The sequence below is a fragment of the Cervus elaphus genome, chromosome 28, assembly GCF_910594005.1.
Source record: "Cervus elaphus chromosome 28, mCerEla1.1, whole genome shotgun sequence".
NCBI lineage: Eukaryota > Metazoa > Chordata > Mammalia > Artiodactyla > Cervidae > Cervus > Cervus elaphus.
In genome coordinates, this window is record NC_057842.1 from 40,025,304 (window position 1) to 40,048,346 (window position 23,043).

The window sequence follows — 23,043 nt, forward strand, 5'->3', positions numbered from 1 at the left end:
TTAGTCCACACATTTGACACTAATCCTTTTTCTTCACTCAAGGAAATAAAACATTAAAACTCAAATCACCTTTCCCCAAAGTTGTTCTCTACCCTTCCTGTCCCCAGAAAACCATTAACCAGAATTTATTATATGTAGATTTTTATGTATATAGAAAAATATGTATAGATTTTTATGTATACGTAATTTATTATACATACAATTTTTATATATTCATAAATATATTTACATATATTTATATATACTACTCAAGTCATTTTAAAAAATAATCATGCTACACCACATATATATATCTATGTGTAATTTTGGTATTTTTTACCTAAAGAATGCCATCGCTAAATATTTTTGTGCAAGTTGTATTTTTATTCAACAGTATTTTTCATCTAATCTATCCATACTGGTACACAGACCTAGTTTATTCATTTCAACTACAGCAGAATATTCAAATTTTATTTTCAATGTACTTCATAAAGAATTTCACTACTTTAAATATTTTTGTATAATGGCTTTTTCTTCTGTCTCCCTTTTCCCCTCCTTTTCTTGTCTTTCTGACCAAACATACACACACACACTCAGAATTTTTATTTTAGGGCTCTCAAATCCCAGATTCTTTTGGAGTATGTTCTGGAATCAGGCTCCCTGGGTCTAAGTATACAACAGGCTGAGACACAGAGTGTGGACAGGAAATACCTGGATTTTTGTCAGGATCCCCTCGGGTGCAGTAATTATATATAACTCAGAACGTGTTTGCAACTGAGTGTGAACCTGAGAAAATTTATCAACTATGTTTGGAATGTCACGTTAATTTTTCCAAATGGTTAATAGTTAAAATGGCACTTCAGGAACAAGAACTAACAGATAGGGTGTACAGATTGTTGACTTAACAGGGTGTTTCCATCGACAATGCTTTTCAGCTGTGCAAATTGGAAAGGAACGCGAAAAGGAAGCGTGAGCTCATCAATTCACTCAAAAAACTAAACTCTCATCAAGTTTTGCTCTTGGAGTTCAGATTGCTTTGGATGAAAAAATGCTGCAACCTCCCTGTCCCCAATTCCCATTTGTTCCATTTCTGGATTTCATTAGCATTACATTCTTTTCCTTCACACACACACACACACACACACACACACATTTCCAAGGTCAAATTATAAAACTGAATATTCAAAATAATTTAGCTATATTTTTATAGGATTATATTTGTCCCACATATTGTGACAAATCTTGCTTCTACTTCATTTATGCTTCGAAACAGAATGTCAATCAATTAAAATAATTAAGTGCCTGGGAAAAGAGCAGCTCAAGCTAATTTTCATCTCCTCACCTGAAAAATATCATGATTTACTTTATAATTACCACAGGCTACTGATTATATTTATGGAAATTTATACATATATACTTATAGTGATTCTATATTGCACACTTAATGTGGGTAACACTGTGCAATGGATGCTATAAAACAAAATCAACACCCACAAAAGCAAAGATGATTCTCTATCTCAGGGAGTTTACATTCTAATAAGTGGAATGACACAGTCAGAAATAAGAAGCATTGGCTATTAATATATTTTAATAGGCAAGAAGGGAGAATATTAATCAGGAAGAGAGAAATGCAGCTGGAAGTCCAGGAAGAGTTCTGTCAACTGTACTCATCAGGAAGTGAGGCTCCATGGAACAGGACAGAATCAGAGACTGGGAACTCTAAAATATTTGTCTCCACCCTGGCTCTGCTTTTACTGACTTAGCATCATGCCTGACACATAGCAGATGCCAATGAAAACTTGCTGACTTATTGAGTGGACTTGAGAGCATCAGTTTCTCATAGTCTTTGTTCCTCTCTCAAAAATGGAGATAAAAGATCATTCATAAGATTCTTCTGAGAATAAAATAAAATAATGTATATGAAAACTTGTATAGTCAGTTTTAAGGTGCTAGAAATATATTGCTTACCATTCTCTGAGGAATTTAAAAATGAGTTGCTGAATTTTTAAAGCTCACACATCACAGTATGAAGGTAAATTTTCTATGAAGAACCTATGGTTGGGAACAGGAAAGAGAACCTTAGCTCACTGTTATCCTCTTCCTTTGGCCTCACCCACTCCCCAACCCACCTTCTCTCCTTCCCGAGGTCAGGAGATAGCTGACCTTCCGAACTTGTGATTTCCTTTCCCATGGGTGATTGGGACTTTCCCAGGAGAATGTTAAACAAAAACTACCTCCACACTCAAAACTGACCCCACATTGAAACCAGTGTCTCCTTGATAAGCCCCAGTGCAACAGCCCTGAGGAAGAATTAACAACTGGATTTTGTAAGCAATTCTTATGATCTCTGATAGCCTAAGGAAGGATACTCGGATTTAGAAATAAAGCATTGTAACCACAGTGATCAAAATGTAATGAGGAACTTACTCTCACAGGTTAGACTTCGGAATCACAATGTTGGATATAACATTTATTATCCCAGAATAGGAAAACATTCTGAGCATTGTTACATTGACCAAACCTTCTGTGCAATTCCTCAAAATAGGCATTGTGTGACTACAACGTCAGGGGATCATACTTCATGCGTTAATCTTTTCCTGATGTTCTCCTTGTACAGCATGTCAGTGATGATGTAAAGAGTGATGACTCAACCAGAAAGAGAGATGACTAGGATTATCTGGAAAGAAAAAGAGAGGAAGAAATGATGAGACAGAGGGGAAAAGAGAAAGGAGGAAGGGGAGGAAGGAGGAAGGAGAGACAGAGGGAAGAATAAAGGAAAGAACTGGAAATAGAATGGTCCCCAGTGAAGAATGTAAAACAGATTAGGCAAAATATGGGACAATGTATGGTGCTCAAGCTATCTTGGCATATTTGAGAGAGACTATTTTATTAGGGCTTTTACTATTGGCGGATTTACTATTTTACAAATTCACTGTTTACTTGCCATTAAAACAGAAATTGTGTACATATTGATAGTGTTGTTCAGTTGCTAAGTTGTGTCTGACTCTTTATGACCCCATGGACTGCAGCACTCCAGGCCTCCCTGTCTTTCACGATCTCTCAGAGTTTGCTCAAATTCACATCCATTGAGTTAGTGATGCTATCCAACCATCTCATCCTCTGTTGCCCCCTTCTCCTCGTGCCCTCAATTTTTCTGAGCATCAGAGTCTTTTCCAATGAGGAGGTTCTTTCTATTAAGTGGCCAAAATATTGAAGCTTCAGCATCAGTCCTTTCAATGAATATTCAATGATTTCCTTTAGGATTGATTGATTTGATCTTCTTGCAGTTCAAGAGACTCTCAAGAGTCTGTTCCCACCACAGTTTGAAAGCATCAATTCTTTGGCACTCAGCCTTCTTTATTAATAATTATCCACAAATAGATCAACTTGGTTCTAGCTACACACCATTCTTCTCAAAGATGCCAATAAAATGTTGGGATTATAAGCAAAACTAAAAGTTAAGTAAGACCTTATAAATCTTCAGAAGGTGCATGATTCATTCCTCATCAATCTAACCAGTTAGAATCTTTTCTATCTTTTTTTTAAATTGCTTCTTCCTCATATGTAAACACATCTAATACACCTATCATTAAGATGTTTTACACAGTAACCAACACACAGTATGTTCCCTTCCCCTTTGCCTGCTATCTTTCTTTTCTTCTGTGGTATCTACATAAACTGGTATGTAAGTGATACCATAAAACAAGGTGGCAGGAGTAAGAAGAAGTGATTATGAAGGAAAGAAAAGAGGTGATTTTAGAAATAGAAAAGTTCTGGGGTAAGTAGTTTTCAAAAAGTATAAAGTGAGTTTCTGATGATATACAAGTTGGAGAAGACTCTTGAGAGTCCCTTGGACTGCAAGGAGATCCAACCAGTCTGTCCTAAAGGAGATCAGTCCTGGGTGTTCATTGGAAGGACTGATGATGAAGCTGAAACTCCAGTACTTTGGCCAACTCATGCGAAGAGTTGACTCATTGGAAAAGTCCCTGATGCTGGAAGGGATTGGGGGCAGGAGGAGAAGGGGACGACAGAGGAAATGAGATGGCTGGATGGCATCACCAACTCGATGGACATGAGTTTGAGTAAACCCCGGGAGTTGGTGATGGACAGGGAGGCCTGGCGTGCTGCAATTCATAGGGTTGCAGAGAGTCAGACACGACTGAACGACTGAACTAAACTGAACTGAACTGACAAGTTGTCTTCCTCAAAGCATCTTTCTTCTTTTACCCATCACCCAGTCCCCATTTCTTTGCAATCTTTATCTCTGCTTGCCTTTGCTTTCAGATGATTTTTTGTCTTTCTCTACTACTTTTTTTCTCTTTTTCTTCTGTTTCCCTCTCAACATTGGAGATTACTGCTTTCATACTGTTTCTTCTTTCCCATGGAATCTTTCATGGGAAGGCACTTTGTGGGTAAACCTCAGTATGTTGAGGTATAATGGATGAATGGCTTCCCAGGTGGCACTAGTGATAAAGAAGCTGCCTGCAGTCTGCCTGCCATGTGGGAGAGCCGGTTCAATCCCCAGGTGAGGAAAATCCCCTGGAACAGGAAATGGCAACCCAATCCAGTATTTTTGCCTGGAAAATCCCATGACAGAAGAGCTTGGCTGGCTATAGTCCATGAGGTTACAAAGAGTACAAGCTGACTGAGCAAATAACACATACATGCATGCCAATGCAGGATACATAAAAGACGCCAGTTTGATGCCTGGGTTTGAAAGAGTCCCTATAGAAGGAAATAGCAACCCACTCCAGGATTCTTGCCTGGAGAATCCCATGGACAGAGGAGCCTGGCAGGCAACAGTCCATGGGGTCCCAAGAAGTTTGACACAAATGAGTGACTGAGCATGCACACACTCACTCACCACACACACACACACACACACACACACACACACACACACACACACACAAGAGGATGAATACAGTGCCAGAGTCACCACACAGTGCATTTTTTTTTTTTTTTGGTTAAGAGATTATATTTACAGTTGCTTCATAGAGAAATCTGTCAGAAGCGCCCAAGTTTCAGACTGGATCAGTTTCTAAGCAAACGTACTATTAGACGTTCAGTTCAGTTCATTTCAGTCACTCAGTCGTGTCCGACTCTTTGTGACCCCATGAATAGCAGCACACCAGGCCTCCCTGTCCATCACCAACTCCCAGAGTTTACTCAAACTAATGTCCATCAAGTCGGTGATGCCATCCAACCATCTCATCCTCTGTCATCCCCTTCTCCTCCTGCCCTCAATCCCTCCCAGCATCAGGGTCTTTTCCAATGAGTCAACTCTTCGCATCAGGTGGCCAAAGTACTGGCCACCTCAGCTTCAGCATCAGTCCTTCCAATGAACACCCAAGACTGATCTCCTTTAGGACAGACTGGTTGGATCTCCTTGCAGTCCAAGGGACTCTCAAGAGTCTTCTCCAACACCACAGTTCAAAAGCATCAATTTTTCAGCACTCAGCTTTCTTCATAGTCCAACTCTCACACCCATACATGACCACTGGAAAAACCATAGCCTTGACTAGATGGACCTTTGATGGTAAAGTAATGTCTCTGCTTTTTAATATGCCATCTAGGTTGGTCATAACTTTCCTTCCAAGGAGTAAGCATCTTTTAATTTCATGGCTACAATCACCACCTGCAGTGATTTTGGAGCCCAAAAAAATAAAGTCTGACACTGTTTCCATTGTTTCCCCATCTATTTCCCATGAAGTGACGGGACCAGAAGCCATGGTCTTAGTTTTCTGAATGTTAAGCTTTAAGCCAACTTTTTCACTCTCCTCTTTCACTTTCATCAAGAGGCTTTTTAGTTCATCTTCACTTTCTGCCATAAGGGTGCTGTCATCTGCATGTCTAAGATTATTGATATTTCTCCCGGCAATCTTGATTCCAGCTTGTGCTGCATCCAGCTGAGCGTTTCTCATGATGTACTCTGCATATAAGTTAAATAAGCAGGGTGAAAATATACAGCCTTGACATACTCCTTTTCCTATTTGGAACCAGTCTTTTGTTACATGTTAAGTTCTAACTTGCTTCCTGACCTGCATACAGGTTTCTCAAGAGCCAGGTCAGGTGGTCTGGTATGCCCATCTCTTGAAGAATTGTCTACAGTTTATTGTGATCTACACAGTCAAAGGTTTTGGCATAGTCAATAAAGCAGAAATATATGTTTTTCTGGAATTCTCTTGCTTTTTCAATGATCCAGCTGAAGCCTGGCTGGGAGAATTTTGAGCATTACTTTACTAGTGTGTGAGATGAGTGCAATTGTGCGGTAGTTTGAGCATTCTTTGGCATTGCCTTTCTTTGGGATTGGAATGAAAACTGACCTTTTCCAGTCCTTTGGCCACTGCTGAGTTTTCCATATTTGCTGGCATATTGCGTGCAGCACTTTCACAGCATCATCTCTTAGGATTTGAAATAGCTCAACTGGAATTCCATCACATCCACTAGCTTTGTTCGTAGTGATGCTTTCTAAGGCCCACTTGACTTCACATTCCAGGATGTCTGGTTCTAGGTGAGTGATCACACCATGTTGATTATCTGGGTCATGAAGATCTTTTTTGTACAGTTCTGTGTATTCTTGCCACCTCTTCTTAACATCTTCTGCTTCTGTTAGGTCCATACCATTTCTGTCCTTTATTGAGCCCATCTTTGTATGAAATGTTCCCTTGGTATCTCTAGTTATCCTGAAGAGATCTCTAGTATTTCCCATTCTGTTGTTTTCCTCTATTTCTTTGCATTGATCGCTGAGGAAGGCTTTCTTATCTCTCCTGGCTATTCTTTGGAACTCTGCATTCAAATGGGAATATCTTTCCTTTTCTCCTTTGCTTTTAGCTTCTCTTCATTTCACAGCTATTTGTAAGGCCTCCTCAGACAACCATTTTGCCTTTTTGCATTTCTTTTCCATGGGAATGGTCTTGATCCCTGTCTCCTGTACAATGTCATGAACCTCCATCCATAGTTCATCAGGCACTCTGTCTATCAGATCTAGTCCCTTAAATCTATTTCTCACTTCCACTGTATAATCATAAGGGATTTGATTTAGGTCATACCTGAATGGTCCAGTGGTTTTCCCTACTTTCTTCAGTTTAAGTCTATATTTGGCAATAAGGAGTTCATGATCTGAGCCACAGTCAGCTCCTAGTCTTGTTTTTGCTGACTATATAGAGCTTCTCCATCTTTTGCTTCAAAGAATATAATCAATCTGATTTTGGTATTGACCATCTGGTGATGTCCATGTGTAGAGTCTTCTCTTGTGTTGTTGGAAGAGGGTGTTTGCTATGACCAGTGCATCCTCTTGGCAGAACTCTATTAACCTTTGCCCTGCTTCATTCCGTACTCCAAGGCCAAATTTGCGTGTTACTCCAGGTGTTTCTTGACTTCTACTTTTGCATTCCAGTTCCCTATAGTGAAAAGGACATCTTTTTTGGAATTAGTATCAGGTGTAGGGTGGTGCAATTCTCTTTTGCCACGCCCTGCATGTTCCATTTGTGCATGTTGCCATTTATTGGTCCTCCATGGTTCATGCTTTACAGAACCTCAAGTCCTCAGGTATCTACCTTCTTTACCACCCTTTTCCCAGACCGATGGATAGACCAGTCTGCAGGACACCGGAGCAGTCAGGAGGTCGCAGCATCATTGCAATTGTTGGCTGTGACGCAAGGTCAGCGTGAGCTCATTTCAAGGTAAGTGAAGTCACAGCTTCCACTTCTATTCCTGCCTGTTGGTCATGGGACAGAACACGGCCAATCTGGAGCTAATGTAGGTTGTTCAAAAAAAAAAAAAAAAAAAGGTTTGAATCTGCATCTTAAAGATCTTAAAGGGAATCACTCTTAACAGATGGCATTTTCCTATAGGAATAAAACACTGTTTGGGGTCTACATTCCTAACCAGAGTTATCTTCAGATGATTCTTAAATATGGCCAACAATGTCTTTAAAGTGAAGATACAGTAACCATAAACTACTAGAAATGGTAATGAAATTCAAAGTCCTAAGAAATAGTTTTTAACTGTGTAAGTCATATAGATAATTGAACCGTAAATCCCTATTATAAAGTGTCTCTCCAGATAAAGACAGAGGATTGTCCTCAATTTAGTTTAAGCCTAAAGTGCTAGGTATGAAAGCTTATGATTAAGCATTTCATAATTACAAATATAGTATTTTTTGAGCTGAAAGCAAACAGAGAGCTCATCTAGTTAAATAATAAACTCATTGGTCTTTATATTACTGATGAAGAAATGAATCCCGTTTTCTATCTTAGTGTTTTTTACAGCCTAGTCATGAAAATAATGGTTTCATTTTACTGCATTGAGGAGTTAAAACTGCAGTGACTATTAACTAAGACTCAATAGCACCAGGATGTGTAGTAGTCCCTGAGACAAAGCCAAAGATAAGTCAGGCAAACTGTTGAGTTTCCCAGATACTACAGCTAAGCGTAATTAGCTGTTCTCAATATTCTTACTAAAAGTATTACTTTTCACCTCATGCTTACTTGTAAATGCCCATATCCAAGGAAATGACCCAAGTTTTAGGACTCAAGAGTCAGGGGCTTATTCTTCTATTTCAACCTACAGGTGAAAGACCCATAGTAGTGAAGTCACTCAGTCGTGTCCAACTCTTTGAGACCCCATGGACTGTAGCCTACCAGGTGTCTCTGTCCATGTGATTTTCCAGGCAAGAATACTGGAGTGGGTTACCATTTCCTTCTCCAGGAGATCTTCCCAACCCAGGGATTGAACCTGGGTCTCCCGCATTGTAGGCAGACACTTAATGTCTGAGCCACCAGGGAAGGACCCATAACATAGACCAAATGAAGGGCTTTTCAACCCAAGTCACTTAATTATTACAGTTCACTGCTGCTTCCTGCAAAGCATGTCTGTGGATATAAAACCAATCAACTAAGAACACAGTGGAAAATGAAGTAAATCATAAACACCTATCAATTTATCAATTCTGAAAAAAACACTCTTTTATTCACAAAATGAGTACTGATTGTCTTCAAACTGACTTATCTGTGTAAGCCTCTCTTCTGATCAGCTATGACACAACAAAAGGAATCACAAAATAAAAAGAGAAAAGGAATTGTAAATATATAACCTGTGTGTTACTAGCTATGTTTTGCTCTTTGATTCTTACAAACTGTTCAGTTAACATTTCTTTAAAACTATGCAATTAACATTTGAAATAATAAGAAGAACCCTTGCATGCAGCTGATGTGGAAGCTATATTCTCCCAAGAACTCTAACTCTGCAGTATTGTATGAAGCAGCATCTGGTAAGACATGCTGCCTGTCGGAGATATGCGATGCACTTGTCTGATGAGCTGTGGAAGAATTTTCCTGTGGAATGTACATTGTGTCTCTTCTCTGAAGTTTTCAAAAGTGTTTTCTGATCATACACTTATTCCTCTTATTTTGGAAAAAGGTAAGAAGTAGATGAGTTCTGCTTCTGTTTTCAGAAGATTCAAGGACCTGAGATCACTGCATATTTCAGAAAATGTTACCCCATAGGGCTACTGGTACATCAAATAATAAAGCTAGACATAGGACAATCCTTCTGGCTCAATCCCTGTGGCTCAATCCCGGTGGTTTATAGGTTTCCCTGGTGGCACAGATGATAAAGAATCTGCCTCCAATGCAGGAGACCTGGGTTCAGTCCCTGGATCGGGAAGATTCCCTGGAGAAGGGAATGACAACCCACTCCAGTATTCTTGCCTAGAAAATTCCATGGGCAGAGGAGCCTGGTGAGCTATAGTCCATGGGTTGGCAAAAAATCAGACACAACTGAGCAACTAACACACACACACACACACACACACACACACAGGACAATCACAACAATAAATTTCATACAGCACTGAGTGCCTCCTATAAATTAAAACACAAGTGGTAAATCCCTCCTTACAACAGAATGACAATAGAACAGTAGCTAACTAATATGGATGGAATACTGGCATTAGAAAATCCCTTAGCTACTAAAACTAGAGGATTAAAATCTAAAGCATTTCCCCACCTCAGCAGTATTGGAATAAACCACCATTATGTAGCTTCGGACACGACTGAGCGACTTCACTTTCACTTTTCACTCTCGTGCTTTGGAGAAGGAAATGGCAACCCACTCCAGTGTTCTTGCTTGGAGAATCCCAGGGATGGGGGAGCCTGGTGGGCTGCCGTCTATGGGGTCACACAGAGTCGGACATGACTGAAGCAACTTAGCAGCAGCAGCAGCATGTAGCTTCTGATACAATACACTGAGAAAGACACAGCATCACTTCAGTGATATTCCTTCCTAAATACTTTATAACCTGAATCTAATCATGAGGAAACTAGACAAATCCAAATTAAGGAACATTCTACACAATAAGAGACCTACTTATACTTTTCAAAAATCTCAAGGATGAGAAAAACAGGGAAAAAATGTAAAACTGTTGTAAACTAAAGAAGACTAAAAGGACATAAAAACTAACGGGACATAATAATTAAATGAAATTCATTTAGTTTGGATTAGATTCTAGTATAGGAAAATCTGTAAAGGATATCATGGAACATTCAATGAAATTTGAATATGTACTATGAATTAGAGTTTGCATAAATGCCAAATTTTAGAATTTTAATGAACATACTGAATATCCTGTGGTTATAAAGAGACTGTACTCATTCTTAGGAAATAATCACTGAATTATTAGAGGTAAAGGGGCATATCTCCCATCTATTCTAAAATGCAGGTAGATGGGTGATAGATGATATAGAAAGTTTAATTAAACAATTACTAATCTGGATTAAAGGAATGTGTGTGTGCACACACGTGCATGCTTTCAACTGCTTGGAAAATTTGAAATTATATACAAGTTAAAAAGTAAATTAAAAAGTCTGTTAAGATCAGCCCTCCAAAATACCAACAGTCCATGTTTGACAGCCCTTCAATTACTAACCATTTATTTTTCCCAGACTTAAGGGATTTCTTGGGTGAGAATTTCCATCATGGTAACCAGGAAAGTCCCAGCAAACCAGGGGAAATCAGTAATCCTACCCACAATATGCAGGGTGAGAATTTACATTGGACAAGGACGAGAGGAGTTTCCTTGCTGCTTCATTTGAATGCCAAGATTTATGCATTTATAGAAGCATCAAATCAATGTAAGAGAATACTATTAGGATGAAAAAAGAAGATAGGAATTGTACTGTTAAAGAGTTTGGCTTGCTAGAGTAGTCGTTTGTTATAGGAAATAGCAGACGTGGATATTTACTATGCACTTTCTTTGTAAAGAATGACATTTAGCCTGTACATGTGTAAGTTCCATCATCCAAAAATATAATAAATATGCAAAATTCTTTACTTGAATTTAAAGAGATTGCCTCTTCATGTGAAAGATTAAAGGAAACTTATTCCTCTCTTGGTGGTGTTTAGTCTCTAATGAAGGAATTTCAATTTATTTCAACTAATACTATATTTTAGCATCCCATCCAGCGCACAGTACCTACCATAGCTGGTATGCATGAACATTGGTTCTAAAGGGAAAACAGATGAATAGTGTAATTGTATTCTTAAAACAATTAAAACATCTTTGATGCTTGGAACGTCACTTCATTTTTTTTCTTTTTTTTGCCAACAAATAATGCCAATTTTTCTTTGATCTTAAGAAAATAATGCAAGTTTAAAGCAAGGTTTTCAGAGATTATTATGTATTTCAGTTGAGAAAAATTTTGGAAAATACAGGCCAAAATTTCGTATTACTACCATCAGTTCAACTTAAACCTTTTTGTAAATAGATGTTAAGCTGAATGTGAAAAATAAATTCTGAAGGATTGTTCTGCAAGCATGGCTCAAATGTCTGCCTTCAAAGTCTGTTTTAAAGAAAGTTAGCAAATAGACTGTTGAGTTACACAAATATCTTCACATAAATACTTTCTCCCCATGGGCCGCAACTACACTTCTTAAGACTTTGAAACAAAACCTAAGAGAAACATCCTTTATTTTTCAACTGAGTTTTTCTTTTGGAATTGCAACATTGCCTTGAGAAAAGTAATTGGACTGGAATTTTGAATCTTAGTTTCACTAATTATCAGTCTTAAGATAGAGGAAGACCTGTGAACCTCTGAGCCTGTTTACGTACCTGTGAAATCATAATACAATAACACTTGACCTACCCACCTCACAAAGGATGTTTAAAGCATCCACTGTAATAATGTATAAGAAAATAATTTGCAAACTTTCGTTATGATCCTCTTGGATCATAGTTCATATATCACCCAAATACTGTCCTGACAGTGTTTACAACAGTTTTGACTCAAAGTGTTTTCATTTCATTTTACCTAGCTTCAGGATAACTGTATTAAGAACAGACTAGACTGTGTGAGAAATTCATGTGTGCTGCTATAAGGGGCAAAATATGACTCTCCTTAGTGAGGAGGTAACACATATTTAGGGCTTCCCAGGTGGCTCAGTGGTAAAGGATCCACCTGCCAATGCAGGAGACACAGGAGACGCAGGTTTGATCCCTGGGTCAGGAAGATCCCCTGGAGAAAGGAATGATAACCCACTCTAGTATTCTTGCCTGGAAAATCCCATGAACAGAGGAGCCTGCTGGGATACAGCCTATGGGGTCACAAAGAGTCTGACACAGCCTAGTGACTGAACACATACTGTGTGTTCTACAACAAGGGATGAACTGGAGATTTTCAACAATGAGTTCCTGCCTTTACTAAGGCAATTCCTGTCAACAAAACCTTCCATCAGGGCATCTCTGGTTCTGCTACCAGCAGCTCCAGGGTGGTTTTTCTTGAAGGATTAACTCCTAGCAAAGACCTTCTATGTAATTCCCATTTGTTCCCCAGTGGTCTCAACACCTTCCCTGAAGAGTGACCCTGGTCAGCTCTCTGAAGGATCTCCATGTTTTTTGGCAATTCACAGTCCAGGGTCACTGTCTTAATACCATCTGTCCAACAAGTATTTATTACATTCCCACAGTTTTCCTAACACTGAGCTTAAGGCTTGGGATAAAAGTATGCAAACCAATAAGAGAAACTTATAGGCTAATGTTAGCCACAGACCCACCTCCAGAGACAGATATGCCTTGCTGACCCTCAGGTAACTGCCAACTCTTAAGGATCCCAGCTAAAACCAGAACTAAAGATTATGAGCAAAATAAATGGATATATTTTTAATTCGCCAAGTTTTGGACTGATTAGTTAAATGGCAAAAACTAATGAAACAATAAGTAAGGATGAAATAAATAATGTTTGTAAGAAATTATGCTAATCATATTTCTGCTGATGATAGAAATGGCCATTATCATGGAGCAAATACTGGCAGTCATAAATGCCACATTTAGTGAGAGATGTTTAGGTTTTACAGCAATGCATTTTTAGCTCTTATATTAATCATCTCAGGCTGTCATAACAAAATACCACAGACAGGGTACCTTAAATGGCAGAAATTAATTTTCTCACAGTTCTTTCACATGGGCAAGTGAACTCTGCTGTCTTTCACTCTTCTTTATAAGGGAACCAGCCTTATTGCATTAAGGGTCCACCTTTATCACCTCATTGAATATTTATCACCTCCTTAAAGGTCTTATATCTAAACACAGTCATGTTGGGGGAACACAAACATTCAGTGCATACTTAAAAAGCACTATTATTGTTGAAACTCCTATAGTAAAATTCAGTTTGTTATTGCAAGATGGAAACTTTCTAGCCGTTAACTGTCTTCTCTCTGTTAAATAATTGTTTTTGATAACACAGTTTCTTAGGAATGCAACTTTTGCGATATTAAGCTGAACACATTATAAAAAAAGTGTTTTCACTAAAATGTTTGCTATGGAACCCAATATTTTATGAAGAAAAAACATTATATTGGAAGAAATAACTTTAGCTTTAGTAGCTTTTTAGAAGTAAAGGTAGTCTTTAAAACAAGTAAGTCCCATTTGTTGTTTTACTCCTTAGAAAAACAATTCTCAGAGGTCTACAAATATATCTCATTTTTATTATTTCCCTTTCTTCTCATATATTTTTCTTTTAACATTTTAGAAATAAGATGTCAACCTTCTGGTATTATTTGAATAACAAAATAGAAACAGTTATATTGTGTAAATGGCAAAGAATGTCTAAAGTCTATTAGGTATTTGTTTATGCTCAGTGAAATAAGGCAGAGAGAGAAAGACAAATACTATATAATGTCACTTATACATGAAATCTAAAAACTAAAACTAGTGAATATAACAAAAAAGCAACAGACTCACAGATAGAGAACAAGCTTGTGGTTACCAGTAGGGAGAGGCAAGTGAAGAAGGGAAAAATAGGGTTGGGGGATTAAGAGGTACAGACTACTAGGTATAAAATAAATAAGTTACAAGGATATATTGTATAACACAGGGAATGTAGTCAGTATTATACAATAATTATAAATGGAGTATAACCTTTAAAAATTTTGAATCACTGTTTAACACTTGAAGTTTATATAATTGTAATAATTGTAATCAAAATAATTATATAATTATAATTGCAAATCAATTAGATCTCAGGAAAAAGAAAAAAGTCTATTAGATATTTGAATACTCTAAGTTTACTACAATGCATATAAAAAGGCATTTTTGCAAATTTTGTATTTCTTATAATTAAATGCTACAAAGATATCACTGGTATACTGTTTCACATTTGAAGTGTTTTGTATTGTTTTCTTTTAATAATTTTTTAATGGTATTTATGTATTTTTTTTTATTTTTGGCCACAGTGGGTCTTCACTGCTTTGCTCGAGTTTTCTCCAGTTGCCATGAGTAAGGACTAGTCTGTTGTGGGGTGCGGGATTACATTTCAGTGGCTTCTCTTGTTGCAGAGCGTGGCTCTAGCTGCGTGGGCTTCAGTAGTTGTAGCATTCAGGCTCCATAGTTGCAGTGCAGGGGCTTAGTTTCTCCACAGCATGTGGGATCTTCCCAGACCAAGGATCGAACCCATGTCCCCTGCATTGGCAAGTGGATTCTTAACCACGGTGCCACCAGCGAAGTCCCGTGTTTTGTATTTTAGGTGGCGCTCACGGTAATGAACCCACCTGCCAATGCAGGAGACATAAGAGCCACAGTTTCGATCCCTGGGTCAGGAAGATTCCCCTGCAGGAGGAAATGGCAACCCACTCCAGTATTCTTGCTTGGAGAATCCCATGGACAGAGGAGGCTGGAGCGCTACAGCCCATGGGGTCACAAATGTCAGACATGACTAAAGCGACTTAGCACACACTCACGCAAGGAAAGAAGACTAAAGTGTACAAAATAGTGGCTACATCTTGACACATAAAGAAATGTCCTGGTCAAGTCAATAAATATTGTTGACTGTCTACTATTATATTTTTCTCTTTTTTACTACACCAACATGAAGTTAAAGATATAGATTATTCTGTACCCTGACATCATGAAGATATTTTCATGTGTTAATAATTTTGCCTTTCACCCAGGCTGTATTTTGTGTATGATATAAATGAGGATTTTGATGTGTTGTTCATATAAATACATGTGGCCTGAATAGAATTTATGGAAAATATTGTTCATCCTCCACTAAACTTCCATGCCATCCCTGTCATACATGTCTATATGTGTGTGCATCTGCTTTGGGGCTCTCCATTTTCATTAGTCTGTCTATCTACATCCATGCCACATTGTCTTAATTAATATAGCTTTGTAATAAATCTTTTTAAATCTAATTTCCCTTCTTCCTACCCCTTCACCTATAGTAGTCACAAATCTTATTTCTTTTTCTATCAGTTTCTTTGCTTGTTTGTTGAAGTGTAATTGACTTATGACACTAAATTAGCCCCTGGTGCACAACACAGTGTTTCCATATTTTTATACATATATACCCAGGCAATAAGTCTCAATATACAGAAGGGCAAGTCTTTTTAAGACTGTATCTATATGGTCTCTTGAATTTACATATAACATTTTTAAATTAGCTTGTCAATTTTTATGGAAAAACCATGCTATGATTTTGAACTAGGATTGCACCGAATCTATAATCACTTAAAGATAATTAATGTAACTTATTTTTTCACTTATTTAGGTATTGTTGAATATCTTTCACTTATATTTTAAATCTCCTCATAGAGTTCTTGAACATATTGTGCTAAATGTGTTTTATACAATTTGTATGCTTGGTGCTAGTACAAATAATATCTTTAAATTTTTTGTTTGTCAGTTCAGTTTGGTTGCTCAGTCATATTTGAGTCTTTGCGACCCCATGGACTGCAGCACGCCAGACTTCCCTGTCCGTCACCAACTCCCGGGGCTTGTTCAAACTCATGGCCATTGAGTCAGTGATGCCATCCAACCATCTCATTCTCTGTCATCCCTTTCTCCTCCTGCCTTCAATCTTTCCCAGCATCAGGATCTTTTCCAATGAGTCAGTTCTTTGCATCAGGTGGCCAAAGGATTAGAGCTTCAGCTTCAGTATCAAGCCTTCCAATGAATATTCAAGACTGATTTCCTTTAGGATGGACTGGTTGGATCTCCTTGCAGTCCAAGGGACTCTCAAGAGTCTTCTCCAACAGCACAGTTCAAAAGCATTAATTCTTCAGCACTCAGTTTTCTTTATAGTCCAACTCTCACATCCATACATGACCACTGGAAAAACCATAGCTTTGACTACACAGACCTTTGTTGGCATAGTGATGTCTCTGCTTTTTAATATGTTGTCTAGTTTTGTCATAGCTTTTCTTCCAAGGAGCAAGTGTCTTTTAATTTCATGGCTGCAGTCACCATCTGCAGTGATCTTGGAGCCCAAAAAAATAGTCTGTCACTGTTTCCATTGTTTCCCCATCTATTTGCCATGAAGTGATGGGACCAGATGCCATAATCTTTGTTTATTGAATGTTGAGTTTTAAGCCAGCTTTTGTTTGTAGTCTTACTATTTATTACTGTTGCATAGAAATGTAATTCCTGGAGGAGGGTATGGCAACCCACTCCAGTATTCTTGCCTGGAGAATCCCCATGGACAGAGGAGCCTGGTGGGCTACAGTCCATAGGGTTGCAGAGTCAGACAAGACAGAGTGACTAAGACAGAATAGGAACATAATAATTTTACTATATAGACTTCATTTAGCAACTTTGCTTTCCTCTTAAATTCGAGTAATTTACTTGTAGGTACTATGGCTATTTCTTGTACACAATTATATGATTTGCAAATAACCTTTTATATTTTTGTTCTTTTAGGTCATTAAACATATTTCTTTTTCTGGTGATAACACTGTCTAGAGACACTGGTAAAATATTGAATAAAAAGTTAGTACTTAGAATCTTGGTCTTTTTTGCAAACTCAGAAGTAGAGCTATCAGTTTTTTCTCCTCACTCTATATAAGATTTGCTGTTGATTTTGAGTCAGTTCAGGTAATTCCCTTCTGGTTCTAATTTGCCAAGAACATCAACATCAGTGAAGACTACATTTTATTGAGTGCTTTTTCTGCAATTGGTGAGGTAATTTTGTGATCTTCTTTAATCTTGTAGTATGGCAAATTATATTAAGATACATTTTAACATTAATACAAGCTTATCTTCCATAAACAAACCCAAATTTGTCATTGTAGATTATACTAGTATGCTTTATACATGTTCTAAATTATCTTTGTAAGCATACTATTTATGATTTTTGTATCCTTGCTTCATAAATTCATAAATAAAATTTTCCCATGTTTTGTTTCCTTACTAGCTTTGTTACATGTTGGTATTGAAATTACACTAGCTTCATAAAAAAAAAATTTAGCACCCTGGAATAGTATAATTAAGATTGAAATATTTGTTCTGTGAACACCCCTTGAACATATTGGTAGAGAATCTGTGATTAGAATTTTCTTAGTGGGAATATCTTTGGTTACTGATACAATTATTAGTTATTATAATACTATCTAGATCTTCGAATTCTTCTTTAGGTAAATTTGTATGTATATATTATAGAAATTTGTCAGTTCAGTTAATATCTTTAAATCAACTAACATAAATTTTATGGCATATTTTCCATAAACTTGTCATAAAAGTTAAAATTCCCAGAAGTATCCAAATAAGTTATAAACTTACGTCCAGACAAAAATCTGCACATAAATGTTTATAGCAGCATTGTTCATAATTGCCAAGACTTGGAAGCAACCAAATGTCCTTCAATATGAATGGATAAATAATTCATGGCACATCTGTATGACAAGATGTTATTCAGCAATAAAAATAAATGAGCTATCAAGCCATGGGAAGATGTGGAGGAACCTTAAATGCATGTTGTTAAGTGAAATAATTCAATTTGAAAAGTCTGCATGCTATATGATTTCAACTCTATGACATTCTTGAAAAGATGAAACTGTGGAAACAACATAAAGATCAGTGGTTGCCAGGGGCTTGTAGAAGGGAAGATGGGATGACTAAGCGGAGCACAGAGAATTTTCAGGGCAGTGAAACTATTCGGAATGATACGTGACAGTGAATAAGTGTCATTATACATTTGCCAAAACCCATAGAATACATAATGCAAACAGTGAACTCTGATGTAACTATAAACTTCAGTTAATAATAATGTGTGAATATAGGCTTATCAATGGTAGCAAATGCTCCACACCAATGCAAAACATTAATAATTAAAGGAAACTACATTCAGGGTAAAAGGGGGTATCTGGGAATTTTCTGTATTTTCTGCTCAGTTTTTCTTTAAATCTAAAACAGATTTTAAATATAGTCCTTTGAATAAATAAATAAATAAGCATTGCATTAATTTTCTTTTTCTCATATGATGCTTTCTAGTTTCCTCTATAATTGCATCAATCTTTAAATATATGTTTCCATTACTATATTACATTTTTATAATGATGGAATCCAAAGGTATGTAAGTCCTGGATCCAGTTTCCTTTACAAACTCTTTCTGTGTCATTAAAACACTACATTTTTGTTTTCCTAATTGACTTACTTTTATGGGTATGTTACTTTTATAGACAGTTCTAAGAAATGCTCACATTAGTGTATGTTTCCTTCCTCAATAACTTTTTTAAAAAATTAGAGTTTCATTATTGTTGGTAAACTCTGATATTTTTTAATAATTACTAAGCACCAGGTGTGCCAACTAAGATAATTCTTAGCTTACTTTAGTGCACATTTGCCTGAAATATTGACTGAATACATTTATTTATTTACATTAACATAGTGGTCATATAAAGCCATCAGAGCAGATATTTCACAACTTTAGATAAGTTCCATAACCCTGATGGAATGATGATATTTTTCCAATAAGTATGGGAAACAGAAAAGAATCAATTCAAGAAATTAAACAAAGACATATGTCTCAGGACACTTTGACAACTCCATGTTCTCTTTCCTATTGAATGCAGCCCATGTGCACAAAGACGAAAGCTTATGTATGTGGCCCTCTGATTGCCTAAGAGAATCTGGTTTTGTTTTATTTGAGATGTTTAGTTAATACAATTTTCCTAAACTTCAGAATTCAAGCCTCCTTTTTTCCTTTGGGCAGCTATTTTCCCCTCAAATTACAAGTGATCTATAAAGTGAAGGAAGCCATAAGTTTGATTCTTTTGCACTGACTTAAGCAACAGGTTTGAAATATCAGAATTATTTTATGAAATTCCCTGCAACTAAGCAGAAAATTTGTTTGCTACTATTAGTTATTTTTTTTTATATTTGATTAGCAGGAATTTTCTTTTGTTTATTCTTTCTTTTCTTTATTTGATTTGGAGGAACTATATGAATGAAGGACAGAGGAAAAATAAACCTTCTTTCCATGCATATGAATGGCTGAGTTCCTATCCACCTGCAGCTATGACAACATTGTTAATTGGCTATGGTGCTCAGTTACTCAGTTGTGTCCAGTTCTTTGCAGCCCCATGGACTGTAGCCCACCAGGTTCCTCTGTCCATGGAATTTTCCAAGCAAGAATACTGGAGTGGGTTTCCATTTCCCTCTCCAGGGGATCTTCCCGATACAGGGATCAAATCCATACTCCCTGCACTGGCAAGTGAATTCTTTGCTACTAGTGCCACCTGAGAAGCCCATTAATCAGTTATACTCCAATATAAAATTAAGAGTTTAAAAAATGGAAAAAAAAATACATACATCGTATGTACAAAATATACAAAAATATATAAAATCTTAATACATAAATTTTAGGTTTAGTTCATAATTCTAAGCTCTCTTATTTAGGATAAACTTGAAACTACTTCTACTTCAAACTCCTAAATGTCAGGAACTATGGCACTAACAGTAAGAATGAAGAAAATAAAGTCTTTCCCCCTTTCTGTGGGCATGCAGCTATGTGTTGAACTTCATTGTACTTTTTTACCTATAAGTCTCAAGCACAGAATCTCTACTATATAGCTATTTGCTGACAAAATCAGTTAGTCACCAAAGTTTAGAGCAGGAATTTTAGCTTTCTTGAATAAAAAAAAAGAATTGAGTCATAGTTCAATACCCATTTTTGTAAATGTCCTCTCAGATACAAAGCTCAACTAAAAATCAAATTTCTCCACTAGGTTAGTTGCTTACAAAACAGCTGTGGAATCACCATGATTGACTCAGTCAGGTCTAGTCAGGAGGAGAAACCACACCAAGTAGTCCAATAGAGGTTATTAACATAGGACACTAGTTACAAAGGAATAAGAGCTAGAGACACTGAGGGAATGGTGAGGATACTCAGAGTTTAGTGTCAATACCCAGAGAGAAAAGTTATTCTAGAGCTGCAGAGACAAAGGAGGTGATGCTACCAAAGGTCTGAATACAGAGCATCCAGACAGAGGCCAAATCCACAGAGGAGCAGTCACTCATGGAGTCGAGGTTCAGATGGGAGCCGAGGCTGTGGCAGAAATCTGCCCAGTGGACACTGTGACCACAGAGAGGATGGCTAGAAAGAGATGGAATTATGGAGACTCCGATTATGCTAGAAATGCAACCCGAAGCCCAGGGAGATGGCAAAGAAGTAACTGGTCTTCCCTCCCCTACTCCTCCAATTTCCCAGGTTTGTCACCCATTGGCCACATCTACTTAGAAAATAATTGGGACTTCCCTGGTGGTCTAGTGGTTAAGAACCCTCCTGCCAATGCAGGGGACTTGGTTTCAATCCCTGGACTGGGAGGATTCCACAGGCCATGGGGCAACTAAGCCCGTGAGCCACAGCTACTGAGCCTGTGCTCTAGAGTCCACGAGCTGCAACTGGCCCGCAGGCCACAACGACTGAAGCCCAGGAACTCTAGAGCCTGTAGTCCGAAGAGAAACCACCACAATGAGAAGGCCGTGAATTGAAACTAAAGAATAGCCCTGCTCACCGCAACTAGAGAAAGTCTATGTGCAGCAAGTCACCCAGCACAGTCAACTATTCCATTAATTTAAAAAAGAAAACAATTGGCAAAGGGGATGTAGAAAGTCAAGTTTTCAGAGATCAGAACCTTGAGACGCTGAGTAGGATTGCAAATGGACCCTTTCTCAAAGTGAAGTAGTCATGGTTTGGTGGGATTTAGGAAAACATGCAGAAGCTTGGAACTAGGAAAGAAGAAAGAAATGGAGGGTTGGAAAGTCCCATAGTAACTCTGAGTAACATTATAAGACAGAAATGTTCACATTATTAGTGTCTATATTAAGTTTTATAGCAAATAACAAAGGTTTCAGGAATGTTTTTAAAAATGAGCTCTTAAATCAGTAATAAATAAATCTTGCTTGTGCCCAAGTTCTTGTCATAGCAACCATTTATTGAACACTTATTATGTGCAAGGCACAGTACTGTGTATACATTTTCTTACCTAATCCTCACAAGAACTCTGTGAAGCAGATATGATTATCTTCACTTCGCAGATAAAGGGACAAAGATATAAAAGAGGTTAAATAATTATCTGAGGTTACAGTGATAGTAAGGGGGAGAGTTTCTATGCAGACTCAGTTTTCCCGATCTCCAAGCTGTCATGATCACCATGCAATTCTGCCCCAATCAGTGTTGGCCAAAGGGAGCTTCATTATGTGTCACCTTTCCGGAGCAGATGGCTCTCTCCCACTTCCACAAGGCTGGCTCACAATAGTGGTTAAAATTAAAAAGGTGTTTTACATCCAACCCACACAGAAGATGAAATCATTCCTACGTATGTGACCAATGATTTGTCTAAAAGTTGTATGTACATGTTTCTATCAACTCTTTCATCACCTGTGACTGTTCATCTATAAGATGGCAAAGGGGACAGGTGCACTGAGGCAGGAAGGAGACATCCATCTGGTGGCAGTGAGAGCAAGTCTTCTCCTCACCCAGAGCAGCCTTGCAGACCTCCCTGGACCCCAAGCTCTTGCTGATTTTGCCCTACCAGCCCTGAAGTAGAAAAACATCTGATGTTCAAGATTGGTACACATTGTTACCTTGCCCTGGCCAAAGGGGGCTTATCTAATTACCATGTCCTCATCTTGCCCATTGGGCTAGAGCCCAAGCAGGGTCCATATGATTTAATTTGGTAACAAGATAATAAGAGACATCACCTCCAGCAACGGGTCATTCTTGTGCGACTCAGCCAGGGCACCACTGCTGACATTAAAAATGCCTTCATTTCCCAGGGCACAGAAGCAACAGATAGTGCTCTTGGGCATCCCAGAGCCCTCTGCCATCAAGCAGATGGCACTGCCAGGAGCAGCAACACATTTTTATGTTGAATTTGAAGCAGGAGAGAAACCTTTCCACAGAATTAAAAGGAATTTTCCTTTGCAGTTTGGAAGAGAGTTCTGGCCAGTAAAGCCATCCTTAATATTCCTGACAAGCCTGGCCGGAGGCAGTGTCGGAGCAGCAAGGAAGCAGAAGAAAATCTGTTCAGCAGGTTTCATTCTGGATGATTAAGCAAAGGGAGCAGGACTTTATGAACTTCACAGGAAGTAAGAGCAGCCTGACTTTAAAGAAACTACAATATCCCATGGGTAATGGGGCCCTTCCTCTTTTTCGTGCATTCCCTTGAAACCTACCTGCAGCAAAAGGCCTGAGATTGAATGGTTTTTGGAAAAAGTCCATTCTCGAATAAAAAATCCATTTGTTGAAAGCATGTCTGTCACCCAGCTCCAAGTACAGCTTGTGTTTA

General features: G+C 37.9%; 1 pseudogene; it reads left to right on the top strand.

Moving 5' to 3' along the window:
- The window catches only part of LOC122685383, a 139,010-nt pseudogene extending 116,206 nt beyond the window's left edge, over positions 1 to 22,804 (top strand).
- The last annotated feature ends 239 nt before the right edge of the window (positions 22,805 to 23,043 follow it).